The 26,668-nt window shown below is 40.6% G+C and overlaps 1 pseudogene; it reads right to left on the reverse strand.

Moving 5' to 3' along the window:
* Nucleotides 1-977: 977 nt before the first annotated feature.
* Nucleotides 978-26,668, reverse strand: LOC144539939 (polyunsaturated fatty acid lipoxygenase ALOX8-like; annotated as a pseudogene).

The raw sequence follows: 26,668 nt of genomic DNA on the forward strand, positions 1-26,668 counted from the left end.
TATATTGAGGGGGACAACTCTCTGTTAGTCCCAGGAAGGGGGGGTCCGGACCCCCCTGTCCCCCCCGTAATTTCCGCCCCTGGGAGGCGGAGACAGACGGACTCAGGTTTTTTTAATAGAACCAACCTGCAGTCTACACCAGAGTCTGGTTTTCCCTATCATTTCTATTGAAGGACAAACACCACCACAATAAAAACTGAACTCTAAAAAGAGCTGGCTGAGGAACCAGAGGAACCAGCAGCCAAAAGAACCGCAAGAACCACCAGCCACCAATAGATGACAGATTAGACAAAAAAAAACAGTATAAAGTATAAAAAAGTATAAAAACAACAGAATAGAGGGGGAAAAACTATTAAAAATGATAGAATAGAGGGAAAAACAACAAAAAATGACAGGAAAGAGTAAAAAACAAAAACAGAAAATAGAACAAAAAAAACTATTAAAAAAAACACTTAATAGAGGAAAGAAATCCACAAGAAACAACAGAATAGAACAAAAAAAAACCTAAAAAATGACAGAAATAGTAAAAGTTTATAGAAAGGTTCTTAGAGCTGATTGCAGGCCAGGTTTTTTTTACAGTAGAGAGAGAGAGAAGTGAGGGCAGAGAGAGGGGAGATGACATGCAGCACAGGGCGAGGGTCGGATACGAACCCAGACGTCACCTTAACGGGCCGCGCTCCACCGGTTGAGCCACAGGGCACCTCAGGTTAGACCAGGTAGGTTTTGAGTTGGGAAGCAACAAGTATTTTTGACAGAAAGGGGAAGTTTGAGATGGGTCTGAAGTTTTTGGGGATGTCGGGTCAAGTGCGGGCTTTTTGAGGATGGGGTGACGGCGGCGAGTTGAAGGGCTGGGGAGGCGGAGCCAGTAGACACGAAGGAGCTGATAGGCTGTGATGGTCAGCGGACTGATTGTGGGGAGGCAGGTCTCGACCGGAGACGCTAACAGATGCTAACGCTAACAGATGCTAACGCTAACGTTAGCGCGCCACGCTGTCCTCCACCTCTGCCGGCTCCAGGTAAACGTACGGCGGCGTCAGGCCGACGTTCCGCGCTCGGATCTCGCAGCTGAGCAGCTTCAGGTCGCCGCGGAAACGAGCCGTCGCTTCGGCCGGAACGCTCTCGGTGAAGAGCCGCTCGGCCGAGCCGCCCAGCGGGACCTGATGGGTCAAAGGTCAAAGGTCAGGAGGGCAGAAGTTATCCAGGGCAACTGCCGATAAATGACACATTCTATTATATTATTTTCATATTCTACTGTATTGCAGTTATGTTGTGTTACAGTGTTACATTATATTATTTAAAATATTTTTTAGTATTTACAGTGTGAATTTAGCTTATTTTAAAAATTATTTTAAACAATTTCTGTTTTGTTTTGTACAATTGAGAATTATAGTTGTTAACATTGCATGTTATATAAAATAATAAATATATTCTATATACTCCATTCTAGTGTATTAATTTATATCCTATACATTACACTATAATATATTACATTATTTATATTCAAATAAAATTATTTTAAATTATTTATTACAGTATCTTTTATTAAATTGTTATTGATAAAATATATTACATACTATTACATAATGTTATGTTTTATATACTCCACTATATTAGCCTATATTATCTTATATTGCATTATTTTTACTTAATATGTTTAATTGTTTTACTGAATTAGTTTGTTTTGTGGTTAATCATGTTACTGTATTAATAATTGCACTTTTGAGAATTGTAGGAAATAAAATTGTGTTCTCAAAAATAAAATAACTTTGCATCTTACACACTTTTATATTTTATATCCTCCATTATACGGTATTGTATTCTATACATATATTTTAAATTGTATGTAGAATTAACAGACGAATTATAGTAAAATACATTTACAGTCTATATACTACATGGTATTGTATTACCTTATAGATTATATTATAACATTAGCATATTGAAAGTAGTATTATTTAATTATGTTAAATTTGATTATATGAAATTATGTATTTGGCTATATTTCACTTTATAGTTGAGTAAATTAAGTCCTATTTTACAGAAGAAAACGTTTATATTCTACATGCTCCATGATACTCTATTATCTTATATTCCATACATTACATAATTGACCACCGTGGGTCGTATTGACTCGTTTGTCTGTGTGATGTAACTTGGCAGTAGGTGTCCTCCGTGGATTGGCTGAGACCGTAGGGGCGGGGGGGGAACTCCCTGCCTATTGGTCCCTGATGATCACCCTGACCATAATTCTTCTAAAGGCAACACTAAGAAAATAAATAAACTCTTTTTACCTACATGAGCCTGCTGGCCTTTGGTTTGGGGGCCGGGAGGGAAGGAGACCTATTTTTATGTTGCGCTCCTATTCCCCTAGACCGGAGCGAAGCAATAATAATATTTTAAATTATTTGTAACTATGGTAAATTGTATTACATTCAATTATGTATTATATTTCACTACTGAGAATTGTAAATTAAATAGGATGTTACCAAATAATTGTATATTCTCTATTACCTTACATTCCACACATCACATTTAAAAAATCAACATTTGTTTCATATTACATTACATAATTCTATCCTCTTATAATAACATTTTATGTTTTATATTCATACATAATCGGCAGGTTTCTTGCTCAGCAGGTAGACGGTGGCGAGGCCGTGCACGGCGGCATTCACGTTGGGGAAACTGGCCAATAGGCTGCTCTCGCTGCAACGCCCCTTGGTGGCCGGGGGGGGCAACTGCATGCCGACAGGGGCGTTGGGCATCCAGCCAAAATAATCCAACTGCAGACGAAAAAGGAAAAATATATTTTTTTAAATGTGATTATGAATGTTGTGCGCTTTTATTTTGAAATGCAAACAGGAAGATGCTGTTGTTTTTCCCACGCCGCAGCCGAGGTCATCACAAGGCAAAGTCAGTCAGGCAGTCAGTCAGTCAGGCAGTCAGTCAGGTAACACTTAGTGAGATGATGCTTCGTCAGTTGGCCTCTAGAGGGCGTCTCTGACTGTGAGCTGCAGTGTTTCCATACAGAGGCACAAGATCAGAAGTTGGTCGCTATATAAATGGATCTAAATCGATCTCTGATGCGCCTGATGTGCGCATAACACTCCACAGTCAGGAACAGATCTGCAGTCAGTAACTCTTCTTCTGCCCTGCAGACTTTAACGGTAGGTGACGTCATCTTGTGGTGTTTCAGTAACGTTAGTGGAGTTAGGTCACTGAACGTGTCGCAGTGCTGCAGGCAGAGACCTGAACACGCGGGTCTGAACAGGATCTCTGCTCGTTTCACCTGTGCGTTGTTTACGGCAGCGTGCTGCGCTGTTGCTGTGAAGATCACCATGGTTTCACCAACTGGTTTATGCCACTTCCAGAAGTACTGATGACTCCTCTATTGTGGGATGCATCCGTGAAAGCAATGAGGAGTCTGGCAGAGAGCTTTGTCAAGCAGTGAAAGGAGAGCCATCTGCAGCTCAACCTCAGTACGACAAAGGAGATGGTAGTGGATTTCCAGTTTGCAACAAATTACAAGAATTACATGAACGCACAATCAGCAATATAAAGTAAAGAGGAAGAACTGTCATGAATGATGGCCACTCCTCGCGTGCACAGTAACCGGCTGATGCAGCAAAGTCCGACATAGGGGAGTAATATTCTTTCATGACGCTAGGTGTCGCTGACGGGCTTTCTTACATTACAAGTACCTTGGGTTGCATATCAACAACAAACTGGACTGGTATGACAACATGGAGGCACTGTACAAGGGAAGGCAGAGTAGACTTTTCCTAATGAGGAGGCTCAGGTCTCTCTCTTTCTGCCCAAACCATTAGGGAGCCGAGGCTGGGCACATTCATAGTCGATACAAAATACTGACCTTTGATTACACAATGATTATTATATTATATATATTTTATATGTTTTGGTATATATGTATGTAACAATATGTAGCCCTGTTGAAGTTTGTTTATTGCCCCTTTATTCTAGTTTGATAAAGTTCCAAAGAGTTGTATAGTTTGGTAGTAACATACATCATGACACACATGCCTTGCCCGTGTAAAAATGTGTACAACCTACCGTGTTCTCGTGTATGCAGCCTTTTATTCGTTAGATGACAGTCACGTACCTTTTTCCTGTAATACTATTGGTGGAGGCGGGACTTACAGAGAGAGTAGGTTAGAGTTTGAGGAGAGGCCGAGAGAGAGAGAGAGAGAGAGAGAGAGAGAGAGAGAGAGAGAGAGAGAGAGAGAGAGAGAGAGAGAGAGAGAGAGAGAGAGAGGCCGAGAGAGAGAGAGAGAGGGAGAGAGAGAGAGAGAGAGGCCGAGAGAGAGAGAGAGAGAGGCCGAGAGAGAGAGAGAGAGAGGCCGAGAGAGAGAGAGAGAGGAGAGAGAGAGAGAGAGAGAGGCCGAGAGAGAGAGAGAGAGAGAGAGAGAGGCCGAGAGAGAGAGAGAGAGAGAGAGGCCGAGAGAGAGAGAGAGAGGGAGAGAGAGAGAGAGAGCGAGAGAGAGAGAGAGGCCGAGAGAGAGAGAGAGAGGGAGAGAGAGAGAGAGAGAGAGCGAGAGAGAGAGAGAGAGAGGCCGAGAGAGAGAGAGAGAGAGGCCGAGAGAGAGAGAGGGAGAGAGAGAGAGAGCGAGAGAGAGAGAGAGAGAGGCCGAGAGAGAGAGAGAGGGAGAGAGAGAGAGAGAGAGAGAGAGAGAGAGAGAGAGAGGCTGAGCGAGTAGAGGCTGAGAGTTGAGCTGAGACAAGAGAGTGAGAAGCCGCTAGAGCCAATCAGACGCAGAGTCTAAACTGTCAGTGTTTAATAGTATTTTGTCTAAGTGAGTTGGTAACGTGATATGCTCACAGAGAGCCCGTTTTGTTGCCGCTTATTACTGCGTGAATACTTGTTAGCACCAGCACCGAAGCTAAGTAGCCTCCTAGCTAACACCAGTACCGAAGCTAAGTAGCTAACTAGCTAACACAAGTACCGAAGCTACACAGCTAACTAGCTAACACAAGTACCGAAGCTACACAGCTAACTTGCTAACACCAGCCCCCAGGCGTCAGGTCTCAGCCTTGCTTCCAATTTGACATGGTGGCCAACGGTGGTACTGCAGCCTAAAATTCACCTGCGGCCCACAAAGCTTTTTTCCCATAGACGAACATTGTAAAAGACAGCCCTCTAAAACTGTTCAGAAGATACCTACAACACCACACAAGACCTTAAAACACTCTTTGAATTATGTATTTTTTAACCATGAAGGCCGATTTTTTTAAAAATCACTCAGAGCCGTATAAAACACTGTTTTTTGTGGGTGACGTCACCTCAGGGTACGAGCAAAGCACGCGCCTCTGAGCTCTGCCTCGGGAACGAGCCTCCTGCTTCCGCTGCTGCTCCGTCTGTCAGCTGTGTTCCTGCAGTCCGGCTTCACTTTTATTAAAATATGAAGTATTTTACATGAGTAGCCCACCGGTATTTAATATGTACAGATAAGAACTGATCACCGAAACCGGAGGTTTGGGATTAGGTGTGTTTTCCGTGCTTGTTCATGTCACGGAGATGTAGACAGCAAGCTAACTATATTAGCCTTGTTTTTAGCCTACTTGACATGTATTCCACAGGTCTGTCTGGCGAACCCAACTAGTCATGCTATTCATCACTTTTGTATTTCGTTGTGAATTAACTTTATGTTATTTTAATTTTTTTAAATAAACGATTTTAAATAACTTTCCCTGTACGCGATTTCTAATTCAGTTTCATGACAGTATTGTATGGTGCTGTGTGGTTAACCTGCCTGCAGGGTGAGTCCAGCTGCCAGTCAGAGTTGCACTGTGTTTCTGAACAGAAGTGTGTGGCTGCTGTAGGGAAGTGAACCAGGTCGACTTAGCTTTGACAGACTAATGATAAACTCTGACTGTATGATGACATGTTGTCAAACTACCACAGCAAAGTGCTGTAAAAGCTACAGGGCCAAGGATACAGGGCCAACTCATGATTTTCATTACATGGTTCTTCCAAGTAACTCAAATAAAAATAGCAAGGAAATGAAGCTGCATTTAAATGTCAGAATGTAAAGTCAAATTCATCAAGCATGACATGGGTTTGATCTTATGTACTTTAGTCCACTGGTCCTGCAGGCTGTGTCCAGCAGACAGCTGCAGGTAGGACTGTGTGAACATCAGGCAACACAACATGCATACTCATGAAGTTGGTCTACATGTGCGGCTTCAGTCAAGCTTGGGAGAAATGTAAACATTATAATATTGAATGAGCAGATATGCTTGGGGAAACCTGCCTAGTAATAACAAAAGTGATGACATCTTTATCTTTAATATAAACTTAAGACAACTTCTCACAATGGAATAGTGACGTGGAAATTAGAGTTGCAAGCAAATGACTTCTATCAACTACTGGCTGAATACTTACTAATATGTATTAATATAAATATTAATATAATTATATAATACATTTAATTAATATATAAATATAATTAATTATAATACTAATATAAATATTAATTGTATTCATATAAATATGTATTAATATTATAATATTTTATATAATATTGACTGGTGAGTAATCAAAAGTTGATATCTAAAAAGTTTTAGATTTTAATTTTAGGAGATTCCTTCTCTCTGCTCTGCTCGCCCCTCCCCCACCAAACTGTCCGTTCCACGCTCCCAGCTGCAGCTGCTCGCTCCCGACCTGCTCACTTGATGACGAGAGCGCGACTTCAACAACCTTCATGGTTAAAAAATACATAATTCAAAGAGTGTTTTAAGGTCTTGTGTGGTGTTGTAGGTATCTTCTGAACAGTTTTAGAGGACTGTCTTTTACAATGTTCGTCTATGGGAAAAAAGCTTTTTGGGCCGCAGGTGAATTTTAGGCTGCAGTACCACCGTTGGCCACCATGTCAAATTGGAAGCAAGGCTGAGACCTGACGCCTGGGGGCTGACTGGGCTCGCTAGCTCGCTCGTGGGCGCGCTACTCCTGGCGGGAATACGTAAGCAGACACTACTGCTCATGACCCGTGGGCCGCACATCACGGAAGTAAACGAGGAAGAAAACATTTTTTGCCGTATGCGCTGGGTGAGCAGCTTACGTTCAAATGAATGGGCGGCCATTTTTCCGTTCATCCTCCAGTTAATATAGAACCTCCTTGGTTTCACCTGTGCGTTGTTTACGGCAGCGTGCTGCGCTGTTGCTGTGAAGATCACCATGGTAACGAAGTACGCCAGCTCTGACACCGAAATGAAGGATTTTGGGAAACCTGAGAGAGACAATTGGATTTTTTCTTTATTTGCTTCATGTGATTTTACGTGCAAGTTTTGCAAGTATGAAAACATATTAATTAATTTATTTATTTATTCATTTTCAAAAAACTTTTACATTTTTTTTTCTTCATACAATTACAATTTTACTTCATTCCACTTTTATTTTGAAATCATAAAATTAAAGTATTGAAATAAGCAAAAGTACTGCAGTTGAAATACTGTAGTAAGAGTACTGTAGTTAAAGTATAGTAAAAGTTCTGCAGTAAAAGTACTACAGTAAAACTACGGCAGCTGAAGTACTGCAGTTAAAGTACTGTAGTAAAAGTACTGCAGTTAAAGTACTGCCATTAAAGTACTGTAGTTAATGTATTGTAGTTACTGCACTGCAGTACTACGAGTTTAAAGTACTCTGACCTTTCTTTTCACCACCTAGGCGACCAAAGACAACGATCTCGTTGATCCAGCTCTGCAGCTCCGGGTCCCTGATGACATCGTCGTCGCCACGGTAATAGTAGCTGATCACGGTCTCTACATACCTGTGGGCCAATCAGAACGCAGCTCAGAAGTTTTACTTTTTTTTGTAACTTGGCACAATTGTATTTTGGTTCAATTCGTCTTTTGTCATTTTTAATAATGAACACATCATAAACTTTCGTTCCCATTTCTAGGTTTTCTGAAGCTTGTTGTCATGTTCGGTCGAAGCTCCTCCCGACCCATTCAGCAGCTTCTCCTTTTTTTAAAACTAGCTCGTCTCCTCCCTCACTGTTTGAAAGCGGCGCTCTCCCCCTCCCATCCCTGAAAAACATTCTCGTAATGGAATCAATGAAGCGAGCGAGTAAACTTGTTAAACCAGTAAACTTGTTAAACCAGTAAACTTGTTAAACCAGTAAACTTGCTACCTGCCTCTTCACTCGTCATTGTGGGACATGTGACCTTTAGCAGGAGAAAAACCTGGCAAAGCGAGACTGGTAACCGGCAACATTTCTCCGCAGGAACGTTTATTCTAGCCATTAGCCTTTATGCACGGTTTGTCCAAAGGGGCTTCTGTAGCCCAGCAGTGTTGCTGTGTGTTTACAAATGTGCTGCGGTATCTGTCTCCCTCTAGTGGTCGGAAAATTGCTTAGTGCAGCTTTAAACTTGGAATTCTGAAAACTCCGAATTTGAACTTTTTTTCTCAGAATTCTGACATTAAACTCAGAACTCAGAATTAAATTTTTCACGTGGCCCTAATCCTCCATACAAAGCCCAGGTTGAAAACAACCAGAATTATCAGGCATCACTGTCTACTGTATGCATATAAAAAAATGTAGGCTGCTAACATTCCCTCTTGGTTTTTATCTTCAGCTGTGTGCTGCGTTTGTGTTTGCCATTCAGTTTGGTCAGACATAGTTTTTTTTTTCACATTAAAAAATCCCTAATTTGCTCTTCTCTTCGCTCCCCATGGCGTGTTTCTTGGAGCACAGGAGAATAGTTTTGGGGGAAAAAATGCACTGGCCTGATGGTCCCACCTCTAACATGGCCATCATCCAATCATAACTCAGGATTTGGGGGTGGCACCTGGGGTGGCCAATCAGATTTCAGGGGCCACTCCCTTAGACATGCCCCTGCACGAGATAGATCTTGCTCCCAAGTTAAACTAAAAAATAAAACACATCATTTCACCTCCGGAGCTCTGTACACGCTCCTCTGAAAATTTGATAAATTTGAAAGATGCTATATTAATAAGATTTACAACAGGATTTGTCAAAATTTTGTCTATCTATCAAACTGATCAGATGACAAAAGATGTAAATCTTCTGTCTTTCTAATTTTGCTAAGGAACACCATGGCAAATCAGGCAGGAATACCTACAAGGAAAAAAAAAAGGTTTACATGAAATGAGTTCATCATTTAGAGAAAATAGCTCAAGTTTTTGACTTTGTTAAAGGATAAGTTCGGCAATTTTGGACCAATATATAATTTGTCTCTTACATACCTGTAGTACTTGGACACACAGACAATATTGACTCTGGAGTCAGCTGTCTGAGCTCGGTCACTAGCTTCTTGCTGCTAATATGAGTCCAAATGGGCTCCAAATGTCAAAATATCTCCACTACAGTGCAATGCAGTCCGATGCGGCGAAAATAAGTTTGATAATGTAACGTGATTTTTGCATCCGTAAGCCATGTCTTAATTGATATATTTTTGTTTACTATTTTATCGATATACAAACAAAAACACAACAAAAAAAAATAACACTACAGCACTACAGACGCTCTTTGCTTTGCTCCTGCTTTGCTCCTGCCTGCTTATCAATTTTTCGGCAATATTTTCCTGTTTTTCCGGCTGCATTGCACAAAAATACGAGTGGGAGTTCCTGTTAACTACTAATTCTACAGGATTAAAGTGATAGAGGTCGTGATCACCTATTTTTAAAACTCTTTCACCATTCGGGAATACACGATGCCTCCTCACACTCTGGACTGCCATAAACTGCTACAGAAGATTGCTCTGCTAGAAACCAGAATTTTTGCACTGGAAAATGACAGAGAACTTCATGACACACTTCCAATGTCTTCAGTCGGTGAGTTAAAACAGCCTAGAACTCAGGCTCAGAGTGCTAATGAAGTGCCAGCATTGAATGATTCCATAACCTTCCCAAAACTTGGTAAACCTGAACCAGTACCAAAGAAACTAACTGAACAGACTGAGTCTACTACCCACTGGTATACGCTGGGTGCAAAGCCCAAAAATAATCACACAAATAGACAGCAGACTAATGCAAATAAGAGACTGCAGTCATCCCCGACACTACGGCTGGAAAATAGATTTGAACCACTATTGAATCTGTGTGAATCAGAAATGGCGACCACTATTGATCATTTGCACAAGGAAGAATGGCGACGGACTAAGGTGCGCACAGATAAAGGGTTAAAGTCAAAGGCTTGGACGGACAAGAAGCCTGGCCCCCCAGTGGAGCAGACACCTGTGCCGGACATTCTCATTGTTGGAGACGCCGCTATCAGAAACATAAGCGGTAAGATGATCAAAACATGTTGTTTTCCAAGTGCAATGGTCTGTGACATCAGTGAAAAAATCCCCCAAGTACTGTCTGACCACCCAGAAATGAATCAAATCATTGTACATGTGGGGACAAATGATATTTGCAAAGAGCAGTCGGAACTGCTGAAGCTGGACTTCATTGAACTTTTTAACAGACTTGGCAAACTAGAGATTCAATCCTTTATCAGTGGGCCATTACCAACAGCTGACAGAGGAATCAATAAGTTTAGCAGGCTACTTGGATTGAATACATGGCTGTCCAAAACCTGCAATTTAAAAGGACTGAACTTCATTGATAACTTTAACCTGTTCTGGGGGCGTAGAGACCTTTTCAGAGCAGATGGCCGCCATCTAAACGGGTCCGGAGTGAAACTACTAACGGACAATCTCCTCTACTCCCTTCATCACCCATCTGCCCCCCTCCCGGATGCACTCAACTCTGACACACTTCAGTCCCAACTTCAACAGCAACCCATAGATGACCAGTCACTCTCACCGCAGCCCCAGTCCCAGCCTCAGCTTGGAGCTCTCTGTTCCTCCAAGTCACCCTCCCCCTCCCCCTCCCTCTCCCTCTCCCCCGCCTCCCCTCTATTAGGATTCACAGATAAGATGGAAGAACTGGTGAATGCTGGACTTAAACTCACCCCTCGACCGCTTCCCCGCCCCGTCCTAGCCAGCCCTCAGGCTCCACCACCCCCACAGCCCCGCTCTTCAATTCTCCCCCCTCGTCCCCCTCACCCATGCCCCCCCTCTTCAACTCCCAGACGTCCTCCCCCTCCCTGCCCCCCCTCGACCTTCATCCATCCTGGAGGCGCCAAGCGCACTGTGTCACACCAGCGTTGCTGATATCAACACCGGAGAAGCAAACAACTGATGGCCTTGGGGTCCCTGCTACACTGTAGCTGGTACTCATGAAATTTCCCATATCAAGCTGGGACCCAATACACGTATTGCTGGATCACAACCACCACCAAGAGTTTTTACGTCAGTGCCTGTAACTTTCCCCATTCCTGTTTTGACTAGCAGTAGAATAAGCAAGACGTACCCTCTCCATGCTGCAAACTTATCAAATTTGATAAGTGTGAAACAACTTGATAATTGGATATGTGTCCCTCATCACTCGGGTTCAGGCCCGGTCAAAACTTCAAAATTAGCTTTACTAAATGTTAGGTCACTAACAAACAAATCATTTTTAATTAATGATCTTATTGTTAATTTTAAACTTGATTTCATGTTTTTAACGGAAACTTGGTTAGATGAAAATAGCAATGCTACACTTATTGAAGCATGTCCTCCAAATTACAACTTCTATCTGTCAGTCAGACGGGGCAGACGAGGGGGTGGAATAGCCGCAATCTACTCAGATCAGTTTAACTGTACAAAGGTTGACCTAGGAGAGTTTTCGTCTTTTGAATATCTGGCCTTTGTCCTCAAGGCTGAAGCTCCAGTACTTATTTTAACACTCTATCGGCCACCTAGGCAACTACCATTTTTTCTCCCAGAATTCTCTGAATTGGCATCACTTATTATCACCAGATATGATAGAATAATTTTGAATGGTGATCTAAACATTCACATAAATAATATGTCTGATTCGAAGGCTATGGAATTCATCAACCTACTGGACAGTTTAGAACTCACTCAACATGTCACTGAGGCTACACACCAACATGGTGACACACTCGACCTGGTCGTGACGAAAGGAGTAACGATTGACAATGTATCAGTGTCTAATGTCTCTGTTTCCGACCACTACTGTGTGTTCTTTGATGCTCATTTGATTGTAACCAGGAACATGAAAGAAATTGTTGCTCAAAAGCGGTTCCTAGATGCAACAGCAGAACTTGAGTTCTCAGAGCTTGTAAGAGAACTGGACTCATGTCATCTAAACTGCTCAGTACATGAAATGGTTGATGCTTTCAATAACAATCTGAGTAATACACTGAACAAAGTGGCCCCACTCAAGGTCAAAAAGAGGTTAAGTGGCAAAATATCACCATGGATAAATAACTCTGTCCGTGAGCTCAAGAGAACATGTAGAGCAGCAGAAAGGAAGTGGAGAAAATCTGGACTTGAGGTCCATCATAGCATTTATAAAGAATCCTTAACTGCATATAACAATGCTGTACGTGCTGCAAGAAAGGTCCATTTCTCAAAGATCATTACAGAGAGCGGGAGTGATCCTAGAATACTGTTTTCCACCATTGACCAACTGCTGAATCTTGCCCCTGTCTCTGACATTTTAAGCCAAGCCTCTGATGCAAAATGTGAGGAATTTGCTAACTTTTTTAAAAACAAAATCACAACTATCAGGGCTAGTATCGCTTCAGGTGCTGGTAATTTCAATAACCAACCTTGTAAAAGTCAAACATCCATGAGGGCATTTTCTAGTATTTCTGTTGCAGAACTTAATAAGATTGTAATAGAGAGTAAATCTTCCACCTGCTCTCTTGACCCTGTCCCCACTACATTTTTTAAGAGGGTTTTCAATAGTGTTTCAAACTCTGCTCTGAAAATCATTAATACATCACTTGAGACTGGGGTTTTTCCTGATGCCTTTAAAACCGCTGTTGTGAAACCGCTGTTGAAGAAATCACATTTGGACTGTGGGGTCCTAAGTAACTACAGGCCCATATCAAACCTTCCTTTTTTAAGTAAGGTACTTGAAAAAGTGGTTTCTAACCAAATTAACAACTTTTTAAATGAAAACAACATTCTGGAGAAGTTTCAGTCAAGTTTCAGAGCCAACCACAGCACAGAAACTGCTCTCACCAAAATAGTCAATGATTTGCGACTTAGCACTAATGCCAACATGGTCTCAGTTCTGGTTCTTTTGGACTTGAGTGCAGCATTTGACACCATCGACCACAATATTCTCATAGATCGTCTCGAGAACAGGGTTGGTCTCTCTGAATGTGTCCTAAACTGGTTCAGAACTTACATTACAGGGAGGAAATTTTTCATCTGTCTTGGAGATCATGTATCAGAGAAACATGATCTAACTTCTGGTGTTGCACAAGGAAGCTGTCTTGGTCCCCTGCTTTTCTCACTGTACATGCTTCCATTAGGTGATATTATCAGAGAACATAATGTCAATTTCCATAGCTATGCTGATGATACACAACTATACATTTCTGTAGAGCCAAATCATGCAGATGCCTTAAGCTCCCTCACTACTTGTCTATTGGCTATCAATGATTGGATGAACACAAATTTCTTAAAACTGAATGAAGATAAGACAGAAATACTTTTGGTCGGCCCCAAAGCCAAAAGAGAAGAACTCTCCACAAGACTTGGGAACCTGAATCCCTCGATCAAGTCAGAAGTAACAAGCCTGGGTGTTATCTTAGATTCTGATCTAAGTTTTAATTCCCATATAAACAAGGTGACCAGAACAGCATTCTTTCATCTTAGAAATATTGCCAAGGTGCGGCCCTTCCTAACCCAGAAAGATGCTGAAAAGCTAACTCACGCGTTTGTTACAAGTAGACTGGACTACTGCAACGCCCTTTTTACCGGCCTCCCAAAAAAGTCTATTGAGAGGCTTCAGCTTATCCAAAACTCTGCAGCTAGGCTTTTAACAAAAACAAGGAAGCGAGAGCATATCACTCCGGTTCTAGCTACATTGCACTGGCTCCCAGTGTCCTTTAGAATTGATTTTAAAGTTCTTTTACTTGTATACAAAGCTCTTAATGGCTCAGGACCGGCCTACATTACAGAATCCCTGCTGTTCTACATTCCATCAAGAGCCCTCAGGTCTTCTACTGCTGGTTTGTTAGAAGTACAAAACCCCACTCAAAAGAAGATTGGGGATGCAGCCTTTTTTAACTATGCTCCTAAACTGTGGAACACCCTCCCAAAGAATATTAGAGAGGCGGGCTCTGTAAGCATTTTCAAACGACTGCTAAAAACTTATCTTTTCAGCTTAGCTTTTAAGTAGCCTTCATTTTAACTGTTTCTGTTCAGGATCCCAACAGAGCTGACACGGGCAAGTACAAATTTTCATTGGTCTTGTCCGGGTAATGCTTACTTGCACAAGTGAACACTATATGTGGGGGGGACAGAGCTTTACCCTGTATGATTCTCATCCATCTGTGGATGGTGAGGTTTTTGACCAAGAGGAGAATCTGTGATCCTCGTCTGCCTGAGGCAGTGAGATCTGACGTAAATATCAGATCAAGAGTAGAATCAGGAAGGACAGGGGGAAAGTAAATTAAAGAAAAACATATGGGTTCACTCACAATGTGCATCTAAAAGTGGGAGTATTTGTTGTGTTCTTCTATCTTTCTATTTTACTTGATTTGATTCTTTTAATGCAATGCATCTTGCTTGTTCTTTTATATGAATTTTATCTTTTTAATCTGTCTTTTATCTGCCTTTTATTGATGTAAAGCACTTTGAGCTGCATGTTGTGTATGAAAGGTGCTATACAAATAAAGGTTATTATTGTTATTATTATTACTACAAGGCTCCATGTTGTGACCCCAGATTTTTTGTTTTTGTTTTTGTGTTTTGTTCTCCTCTATGCTTTCCATTCATTACACAATTATTATTGTTATTATAATTATTATTATACATTTTCTGAATTTGTTACCACTCTTTTTGTTTTCTCCCCTTTTAATTATTTGGATATTTTTCTCTTTTTTTCTTTATTTTCTCTAGATTGATTCCCTTAGATTGTGAAAAAGAAAAGGAGTGTTTGTCACTTTAAATGTCGAGCATTTGTCATGTTGGTTACCTGCATACTTTTATTCCTGAGGCCGAAGTGTTCCTAAAATTATTTTCTGACTGCATTATTTGTCTATTAAAAATATCTGCCAAGCCACATGTTGATTTGAACTTCTTCAGGTAGCAATTAGAATGTTGTGACTAAATTAGGATTTTCATTGTCCAATCGTATTGACCGGTGGATGATGCTCCACAGCCGCAGGCCGTCGTCACGGTAATAGTAACCAGGGATGGAGTCCATGCCCCGCCCCGTGATGTCATCAGGTAAGCAGAGGTCACGGTAGGTCAGCGAGGCCGACGCCCTCCGCAGGAACTCCAGCGTTCCGGGACCGCCCACCGCTGTGTACTGAATAATTAATGAGATGAATATTCGAAATAAATTAGTGTTAATTAAAAAAACAAAGTAAAAGTAAAAACTAAAAGAATAATTGATAAAAATTCGATATTTAATGAGATGAAATGATCAGAATTAAGTTTAAATGAAAAACTAAAAGGTAAAAATTAGAAATTATAAAATAAATGTCAACAAAAATGAAACTTAGAAAAAAGTAAAAATTAGAGTTATACTAGTTATGGAAGTTACTAAAAAATATATAGATGATATATCAGTTAACACTTTGGAACATATGCAAATTTTCAACATTTTCAACGATAATAACAAAAACAAAAGTATTTTTCTAAGATTTAAATATTTAGATGAAGCCATACTTTGGTCAACATATAAAATAAAAAATATAATATTAGCAAACATTAAACAAAATCAAACTAAAAAGTAAAATATTTTTTTTTAAATAAATGATACAATAAAAATTACAAATTAAAGTTTGAGATGTAAATATGCAAGTTATTAAAAATTGCATAAATTATATATACGCTCAAGTAAAACGTTAGTCATAGCAGGTCATAGAGGAAAACTAAAAAGAAAAGTAGGCCTATTACAAATTTCTTAAATAACAAAAAATGTAAATATTAATATTTTTTAAAATATATGTATTCATTATGCCATTAATTATTAATGAGGGATGGGCGGAGCCTCATCTTGGCAAGCGTCCCGCTGTCAGAGATCAGCAGGTTTTGAGACAAAGTGTCGATTTCCAGAGTGAAGCGGAAATGCGGAATCAGCAGCTGGAATACACAGAAAATACTGTGAAAAGTACTGTGATTACACCAAAAGTACACCAACAAATATACAAACAATACTCCAAAAATCAGCTATGAATGAATTACACACACAACACTATCAAGAGTACTAGAATTAAATAAAAAACACTGCAAATAGTACTAGATTTAGATTTTTAAAAATATACTATTAATGCTAGAATTACACACAAAAAATGCACAACATGTACACAAAAAATACACAAAAACCCCCAAAAATACACCCATTGGCTCAACTGGTGCTATTAAGGCTAATCGCAGTGGCACAGATTCAAACCCGTTCTCCATGCTGCATGTCATCCCGTCTGTCTGCCCTGTCTCTCTACTGTAACTGTCCAATAAAGCAGAAATAATATAAAAAAAAATAAATACAGCAAAATACACCAAAACCCACTCTCAGTAACATGAGTGTTACCTTGTACAGCGGGTGCACCATGGGAAAGTTCCTGAGCGTTGCCATGGCGAACAGCTCTGACATCACATGCATGCGCAGGAAGTGAGCGTGCAGCTCATGCTCGGAGAAGTCTGCGGCACGCACAAAGGTTTTGGCCATCAGCCAATCAAATTCCAGATCCTGAGGCACAAAGACGGGGTTTCCTTCACCAGGAGTCTGCTGCAGCTAGGAGAGGAGACAAAGACGAAGGAAAGAAAGAAAGCAAGGAAGCATGTAAGTGAGAGGGTGGTGCTTCAGCTAGGAGAGGAGGCAAGAAAAGGATGGAATGAAGGAAAGAAGGAAGGAAGAAAGGGAAGAGGGAATGGAAGAAGCAAGAAAAGACAGAAGCAAAGAAGTGACATAGGAGGGGAGGAAGGAAAGAAAAGGGTAAAAAAGAAGGAAGAAGGGAAGAGCGAATGGAAGAAGGAAGAAAAGACAGAAGGAAGGAAGGAAGCAAGGAAATAAAGAAGGAAAAACCAGATGGGAAGAAGGAAGGAAGGAAAGGAAGGCAGGAAAGGAGGAAGGGAAGGGAAGGAAAGCTGTAAAGAATTGAGGAAAGGATGGCGATGGGAATTGAGGAAAGGAAGCAAGGAAAGGAAGCAAGTAAAGGAAAAGTCAGAGGTCACCTGGATGGCGATGGGAAGCGAGGAAAGGAAACTAGGAAAGGAAAGGTCAGAGGTCACCTGGATGGCGATGGGCAGCAGCAGGTTGTCGTTGTTCAGATGAAGCAGGACGAGTGGCGCTGTGATGTAATTCTGCTTCCTGTTGACTGTATTTGGCGTGAGGCCGTCCAACCGCCAATAATCCACCAGGAAGACGTTTCCCCACTGAATTATGCAAATGAGCTAATTAGTGGAATCATTCTTTTTATGTTAACAAGGTTTGAGGAATGTAATGTCATTTGAAATACAAAAAAATTAAGATTGCTTTCTAGATGAACAGCAACTGATTTGAAATATTACATGTTTAAATTGTGTGTTTAAAAAAAAATGAATTTTTCATAATCAAATATGGAATTTTCTTGCACCTGATTTGTAGTTTAAATATAAAACAATTTAACATCATTTCACTTGGTTTTATTAGTTTAATTGATATTGTTACATTTTAAATGTTGCATGTTGAAATTTGATGCAAACAATACAATTGAAATTAAAAAAATGTTTAAAAAATAATGGTTTTATTTAATAAGAATTTAAATTCAGATTTTTACCTTGGCTTGATTGTAATATGTTACAATATTTATTTTAATTGTAAATTTAAATAATTTAAATATTTATATTTACATATATATTTTAATTGTTTAATTTTATTTTATTTTTATTATTTAAGTCTAACATAGCTTCATTTAATTTCATTAATTTGAAAAGGAAATTTTTTTTAATGATGTAATTTGACAAATCGCGTCATGTTTGAAATACAAAAAAGTTATTTGTTGGATCTGATTTGAAATTACTCCTTTAAAAATATAATTGGAGAAAATATACAGTATATATTTTTAATTAATAGAAGAAAGATTATTATTATTATTTGAACAGTTTTGTTATAAAACTAATGAACATACATATATATATATTTCACTTGTATTATAAAATAGAATTGAAATAAAAAAGCTAAAATGAAAGTTTTTTAATTAGTAAAGATTTAAATTGTTTCATTTTATTAATTTAAATTGTTTTATCTAATCTAATCTAATTTTCGAAATATTTTTTATTTTTATTTTTATTATAATTTCACTTCATTTCATTTTTAGTATTGTTTGTTACTCCTGTTATTTCCTCCTAAATTCACTTCAATGACCTCCATTTCCTGTTGCAGGCTGGCTCCGCCCCCCAGCGACGCCCGCACTGTCTCCTCGGTAATGGCCAGGTTGGGCGGGACTTCTGTGCAGCGGCGAATCAGAGTCGGGTTGGCGCCGTTCAGGAACTGCTGGTCGAAAAAACAGTCTTCCTTCCAGAGTCTCTCCACCAATCCTGAGAGAGGAGGAAGTGAGAATTATTGAAAATCTGCCACAAAATTTTGAACATTTTTTTTTAGATAAAAAGTAAGAAAAAAAACCCCAATAGACCCTTTTCACATTTCCGGGTTCTACGCAGCGGAAGTCATCACAGATGGGAAGCACCGCAGCAGTAGCAGCGTTTATCAATGAGAATAGATTAGAGAGTGTATAGAGTGTTTTCGTCTTTACTGCAATATCTACCAGATTTTTCAACCAAAGACTTTGTTCTATTGGTGGACCAGTTTTATATCACAGAGAGGACGAAGCTTGACAAAGATACAAGCTCTTTTTTGAGAATTACATCCATACAAAGGTAAACGATCTCTTGTCTAGTTAGCTAACGTTTGTTAATAACGTTACCGGGATACGCAGGTCGAAGGTAATGTAGCTAGTAAAGTATTCTTCATTCTCTTTCAGTCATATATGTTAGCGTTATGTCATTTAACTTTAATAACATTTCTGTGCGTCTAACGTTAATACTGTTATGTACGGTGTCCAGTGTTGTAAACGGCCAGTTGCAGAGCTCGGTGCTACAGATCAATGAGGAAGAAAGAGGAGCCAATCCAAAGAATTATTCGCTCCTAATGAACCTTGAGCTTATGTGGTTTTCTTCCTTATCGATCTGTAGCACCGAGCTCTGACTGCAACCTGGCTGTTTACAACACTGTACCACAGTATTAACACGCAAACATGTTATTAAAGTTAAATGACATAACGCTAACATATATGACTGAAAGAGAATGAAGAATACTTTACTAGCTACGTTACCTTCGAACGTTAGGTAACTAGACAAGAGATCGTTTACCTTGGTATGGATGTAGGCTAATTCTCAAAAAAGAGCTTGTATCTTTGTCAAGTTTCGTCCTCTCTGTGATATAAAACTGGTCCACCAATAGAACAAAGTCTTTGGTTGAGAAATCTGGTAGATATCGCAATAAAGATGAAAAAACTCGGGGTGTGTCTATTATTCTCATTGATAAACGCCGCTACTGCTGCGTTTTTCTGACAGGAAAAATACAAAATAAAGCTTTATTATTATGGCAGCTTATTTTCTAATAAATCTGTTTATTATTAAAGAAATGTAATATTTTTACATTACATTTAATTGAATTCAACTTGGACGACGTTACTAGTACTTAATTTTTTTGTTTAAAATGTTCTTTTTTTCCTTTTTATATTTCATGTGTTTTTTCATATTAACAACAAGCACAGATCCTGTACAGAACCACGGTGCATGTGTTCACTTCTCTGCACTGAAGCACTGCGACACGGTTAAATTACCTAATTCCACTAACGTTACTTAAATACCACAAGATGACATCACCTACCATTAAAGTCTGCAGGGCAGCGAAGACGAGTTACTGTCTGTAGTTTCACTTTTGTTTTCACACCGGGAGACTCTGTGGATTGAGTTCAATGCTGCTGGTCTGCTGTCTGTACATCTCCAACTTGCAGACATGAGGTGATGCGCACATCAGACGCATTAGAGATCGATTTAGATCCATTTATATACACTGACCAACTTTTGATTTTGTGCCTCTGTATGGGAAACACTGTATCTCAGTCAAAAACGCCCTCTAGAGGCCATCTGATGAAACGCATCATCTCACTAAGCATTACCTGACTGACTGACTGCCTGACTGCCTGACCTGAATTTGCCTCGTGATGCCCTCGGCTGCGCCGTGAGAATAAAGTTTCCTTACTGCAGGTCTGGCTCCTCCTGGACTGGAAAACCTGCCGGATTTGCTGGAAACTGGACCAGTGGTGCTCTGCAAACAGGAGGCCGTCCAGACCCAGTTCAACTAGTCTGAAGCACAGGAGAAAAAACAGTTCAACCAGCGATTAAAAACATCAGAATAGAGTGAAAAATGACAAAAACAACTAAAAATGACCACAAAATGACATAAAAAGAGGGCAAAATGACCAAACAAGTACAAAATTACAAAGTGTCCAGAAACCAACATAGAATGACAACAATAAACAACTGAAAAAATGACAGAAAACAACAATAAAATGACAGAAGAGCCAAAAATGTCAACCAACAAAAAAATGCCAATAAACAACCAAATAATTATAGAATACATTGATAAACTATCAAGTTCTATTGTGTTCTACTATGTGTCTATTTGGTTCTATTGTGTTTCTACAGAGTTCTACTATGTTTTTATTGAGTTGTACTGTGTTTTTACTGAGTTCTACGATGTTTTTATTGGGTTCTATTGTGTATCTACTGAGGTCTACGATGTTTTTATTGAGTTGTACTGTGTTTTTACTGAGTTCTACGATGTTTTTATTGGGTTCTATTGTGTATCTACTGAGGTCTACGATGTTTTTATTGAGTTGTACTGTGTTTTTACTGAGTTCTACGATGTTTTTATTGGGTTCTATTGTGTATCTACTGAGTTCTACAATGTTTTTATTGAGTTGTACTGTGTTTTTACTGAGTTCTACGATGTTTTTATTGAGTTGTACTGTGTTTTTACTGAGTTCTACGATGTTTCCATTGGGTTCGATTGTGTTTCTACTGTGTTCTATATTTCTATTGGGTTCTATTGTGTATCTACTGAGTTCTACTATGTTTACTATATCTACTATATTTAATATAATGTGTTATAATATAATGCAATTTTATGTAATGTAATGTAATATAATATAATGTAATGTATTCAATATAATGTATGAATGAATAATTTTTTTTTCTGTAACTTACGCCTCGCTGACGGTCAGGATCATGTCGGTTGCCTTGGCGACAGAGAAGCAAACCTCGGCAGGAAGTGATGTCACATCATCGGCCTTCATCGACTCCGGGAGACCGTCGTCATAGCAACTCCACCTAAAAAAGATGTTTTATGATATTCATGACTTTTAATTTGAAAGAGAAATAAAATTTAATATTCATAACTTTTATTTTTAAAGGGAATAATAAAATTAAAAAAAACATGTCAATACAAAAAATGACATTAAAAAAATTTACATTTTAAAAAGAGAAAAAACGAAAAAAATAAGATTTAAAAATTTGAGCAAAAATTGAAAATTCCACAAAAGAGTAGAAAAAATAGTAAGAAAAAAGAGAAAATGAAAGAAAAGCACTAAGATAAAAAAAATATTAAGAAAAAATACATATATATATATATATTTTAATAAAAAGAATAAGAGACTAATTGTATAGTAGTATATAATAACAGTATATAATAGTACAATAATATTTAATAGTAATAAAAAATTATTAACATTAATTAATTGAAAAGACAAAATATAGAAACTTATTGATATAATACCAAAAATAATAAAAACATGAATTCTTCATTTTTGTTTTTTGTAAATTACCTGTATGTTTGGCGGCGGCAGGTCAGCTCGTTTATCCTTTGCTCCAATTTGATTGAACGTCGTTGAACACAAATTTAGCTTCAAACAAGAAAAAAAACATGAAATAAATGACTGGAGAGAGGTGAGATATTTGCTGTAGGAAAAGAGAGATAGAGAGAGAGAGACTCTTTTTTGAATTTAATTGTGTGGGCGCAAAAGGTCAAAGGAGGGACAGGTTGCAGGCAGCAGCCCGGAAGAGAGAGTGACCTCCTGGTTCTCCTAGGCACACACCTGGCAGTGGATGGAGCTGAGGAGGACATACCTGCAGTCCTTACAAATCTCAATATTGATGATGGTCCCTTTACAGTCAGGGAGTTCGCCAGAGTGAAATCCGCTCTGAAGCAGGGAAAAAGTGCCGGGCCGGACGGCATTCCCCCAGAGGTCTTTAAGAATTGCGATCTCGACGACATCATCCTGGAGATTTGCAACCTTGCTCTGATGAAAAACAACATGCCTGATATGTGGTCTCTCTCCAACATCATCCCAGTGCCTAAATCTGGAGATCTCTCGAAACCAGACAACTACCGCGGCATCAGTCTGGCATGTATCATTGTAAAGATGTACAACCGCATGATACTAAACCGGATACGGTGCGCCATCGACCCCCACTTGAGAGAGAACCAAAATGGCTTTCGAGAGGAAAGAACCACCGTTGCCCAGATCTTGGCCTTAAGGAGGATCATCGAGAAGGTGAAAAAGAACAACCTGACAGCGGTGCTGTGTTTTATCGATTTCAAAAAGGCATTTGACTCGATACACAGAGGCATGATGATGAAGCTACTCAAGGCTTACAGTGTCCCTCCCAACCTACTCCGGGCCATAGGGGCCATGTACACGGGTACAAGAGCCAAGGTGGTAACCCCAGACGGCAACAGCGAGGAGTTTGACATCCTGGTGGGGGTGTTGCAAGGGGACACCCTTGCCCCCTTCCTCTTCATTATAGTCCTGGACTATGCACTTAGGCAAGCCATCAGTGGACGGGAGCAGGAACTCGGCCTCACTATTACACCTAGGAGGTCTAGATGACTCCCTGCTGTAGTCCTAACGGACCTAGACTATGCGGATGACATCAGTCTGCTATCTGACCGTTTGGAGCAGGCACAGGAGCTCTTGACCAGAGTGGAGACAGAGTGTGCCAAGGTTGGACTCAGGCTAAATGCCAAGAAAACCGAGGTTATCACCTACAACATCCTCCTGGACCATCCACCTCTAAAGACAACAGGAGGCACTGCTCTAAAAGAAGTCAATGACTTCAAATACTTGGGCTCATGGGTCAACTCGTCAGAGCAAGACCTTAAAGTGAGGAAGGCGCTCGCATGGAAGGCTCTGAACGGCGTGGCCAGTGTGTGGAACTCCAACCTCCCCCGACATATCAAGCTCAGCTTCTTCTCTGCGACTGTAGAGTCCGTTCTCCTGTATGGCTGTGAATGCTGGACCCTGAAGCCCACCCTGCAGAAGTCCCTGGATGGGTGCTACACCAGAATGCTGCGTGCAGTACTAAACATCGACCAGAACGAGCACGTTACCAACAAACATCTGTATGGGGGGTTACCAAGGTTGAGTGAGAAGATAGCATCCAGGAGAATGAGGCTAGCCGGTTACTGCCAGGGGTTAAAGTGGGATTTGGCAGGTGGGGGAACCCTGTTTCCGGGTGGGGGGGTAAGATACATAATTGGTGGGGGATCAGAAAAAAATAGTAATTTAAAACAAATTTCCTGCATTTCTACACCACCTAACCTCTTGGATAAAGTCAAGAAACAGCAACCCTGTATAATGTTAACCAAAAATGTAAAATTATGTTATATTGCTAGATTTCAGCATTGAGGTGCTTACATTCATGATTTTGCATAGGCATACTAACCTAAAAACCTATTATTGGGAATCTTGAGAAAGTTTCAGAGCGACAGACACAGAGCGTCCCGTAACCATAGCAACTCACTCTCACTCCTGCCTGCGTGCGCACGGCGCGAGAGGAGAGGGAGAGACGCAGAAGAGCCGCGGACTGAGATTACTCTGAACACCATGCATGGGAATAAATTACAATATAATAGATTAGTGTATATTTCTCTCTATTCAGATGGTCTGAATAACTCTCTGCTGCACGGTGCTGCTCTCTGTCTCGTCTCGTGCGCTGTCAGCGTCTCTTTATCAGTTATGAATTTGTTTTTCATTGCGTGAGAAAATGGACTTGTGGCGTGAGAGCGTGTGAAAAATGTCAATTGCGTGAGTCTCACGGTCAATGCGTGAGAGTTGGCAGCCCTGTGAACTCTCTTGACATTATTATGTATGAAACTGCCAATCAGATTTATTTACTTATTAATTGAAGGTGCTGGAACGCTGTTCCGGATCGTTCCGGCCCACTTTAACCCCTGGGTACAGAGCCAGCAGAGCGGGAGGGTCGTCACAGAATGAAGAGAGTAGCTTTGGTTTCTGGGGCGAGCTGAATCAAAAAAGTTGGTAACACTTTATATTACAGACCGCTAATTACGGTGTAACTAGTTTGTTATTATGGAGTACTAATAAAATAACAATGCTGTAGTTACAGGGTAACGACACAAAAAGTCTGGAAATTAAGGGGTAACAATTTTGTAATTATGACAGACTTATAAGCAGGGTCCAAAATTAACTTTTTGGCTTACCTGCCAAGGTGGCTGGTAGATGAAAAAATTTACCGGCCAGACAGATTTTTTACCAGCCAAAAATAATAAATTGCTTTTTACTATTGCAATTTGCTATTATTACTATTTAGCATGTCATCTTGGTCTCATATGCGATTCTCAATCAATATTATAGTAGTGTGCAGTAATAATAGTAGTAACATTAACTGTATGCAGAAATATTAAGTGGTATTCGCCTTTAAGTGCAAGAAGGATCATTTATTAAGGAGTTTGAGAATATAACAATTATCACATTATTCCATTAATTATCGCATTATTATAACAATCTCGTGAACCAAGATGTTCTCCAATTTCATAGTTGTAGTGCCAACAACGAAGGAATTGCCTATGCGCTTTTCCTTTGCGTTAACCCCCTCCTTAAACTCCAGCCATGTTCCTGGAGCAGCTGAATCATTGTATCTTCACCTTGGCCTACTTCAGCGTGGGGAGGACTTCACATTGTGCCTGAGACTATTGGGCTTGATGGCTTCAGCTCTGCTCGTAGTGAGACTCGGCAGGCTGTACATGAGAGATTTCCAGCATTGGGTGACCTCTCTCAGGCTAGACCCGGTGCGTCACAGCCGTTGCAGAGTGATGGTTTCAGTGGCGTACATGCATGCATTATGCCGCTGAAATTAATGGTCTTCTCTGACGACGGGGTACGTTCCTGTTCAGAAAACTGGTTACTACTGATACCAGCTTAACAAGCTTGGGGGGGTATACGAAGGCAGGATAGTGAACAGGGTCTGGCACAGTCGTCTCCAGCATGACCATACAAACTGCCACTACAGTTGCCTATATCAACCATCAGGGAGGTCTGCGCTCCCGGTAGTCACACATGCTGGCATGTAGACTGATATTGTGGAGCAATGCGCATCTCCTCTCCTTGAGGGCAACGCACATTCCCAGGACTCAGAAACAGAGAGCAGATCTGCTGTCCAGAGGAAATCCTCTCTACGGGGAGTAGAAACTGCACTCAGCTGTGGTAAACCAGATTTGGGCGTGGTTTGGCAGGGCGACAGTGGATCTGTTTGCCTCCAGAGAGAACGCAGTGTCCACCGTTTTTCTGTCTGCATGACAGTGCAGACCAGGACGCGACCAGGACGCACCCGGAACGGCTCGTCTTATGGGCCTGGCCCGTGAGTGGGGGGCTTCCTCAGAGTGTTATAAATACCATTCAGAACGCTAGGGCATCCTCCACTAGGTCTTTGTATGATTGTAAGTGAAGGGTGTTTGAGGAATGGTGTGCCAGTGTACAGTGGGTGTGATTTTATCCTTCCTTCAGGATTTAATTGAAAAGCGGAGAGCATTCTCTGCTATTAAAGTGTACTTGGCCACCATTGCTGCATGCCATGTTGGTTTTGGGGGTAAGACTGTGGGTCAGCACTCCCTTGTCTGCCGGTTCATGAGAGGGGCATGGAGGCTGCTTCCGGTCTCTAGGCTGGTTTCCCCTTTGTGGGATTTGGCTGTTGTATTGGAGGCTTTGGTAAGTCATCCATTTCAGCCTATTGAGCAGACTGACATGAAGCCATTGTCATTTAAGATTAGACTTTATTGTTAGCTTTTGCATTGGCAAAATGTGTGTGTGATATTCATGTGTTGTCGGTGCATCCTGCATGTATGCAGTTTGCCCCTGGGAATTTGCGGGTGACCTTACAGCCTAACCCTGCTTTTGTCCCTAAGGTAATCAACTCATGCTCGCCTGTGGAATTAACCTAACCTAACCCTAACTTCCCCTGTTTGGCTCTCCGGAGCAGCAACGGCTACACTTGTTGTGTCCAGTGCGCACTTTGCGTGTATACTTGGACAGAACTGGTGGTTTCAGGAAAGGGGACCAGTTGTTTGTGTCTTGCGCCCTGCAAGGGTAAGCCCATCACAAAGCAGAGGCTTTCCCATTGGATAGTGGGGGCTATTGCACTGGCCTATTCGAGCATGGGTCTTCAGGTCCCGGCTGGTTTACGCGCACATTCTACCAGAGGTTTGGCTACCTCCGGGGCTCTGTTTAGAGGGGTCTCCATTCAGGATATCCTCGCCTCTCAT

The sequence above is a fragment of the Centroberyx gerrardi genome, chromosome 2 (assembly GCF_048128805.1).
Source record: "Centroberyx gerrardi isolate f3 chromosome 2, fCenGer3.hap1.cur.20231027, whole genome shotgun sequence".
Classification (NCBI taxonomy): Eukaryota; Metazoa; Chordata; class Actinopteri; order Beryciformes; family Berycidae; genus Centroberyx; species Centroberyx gerrardi.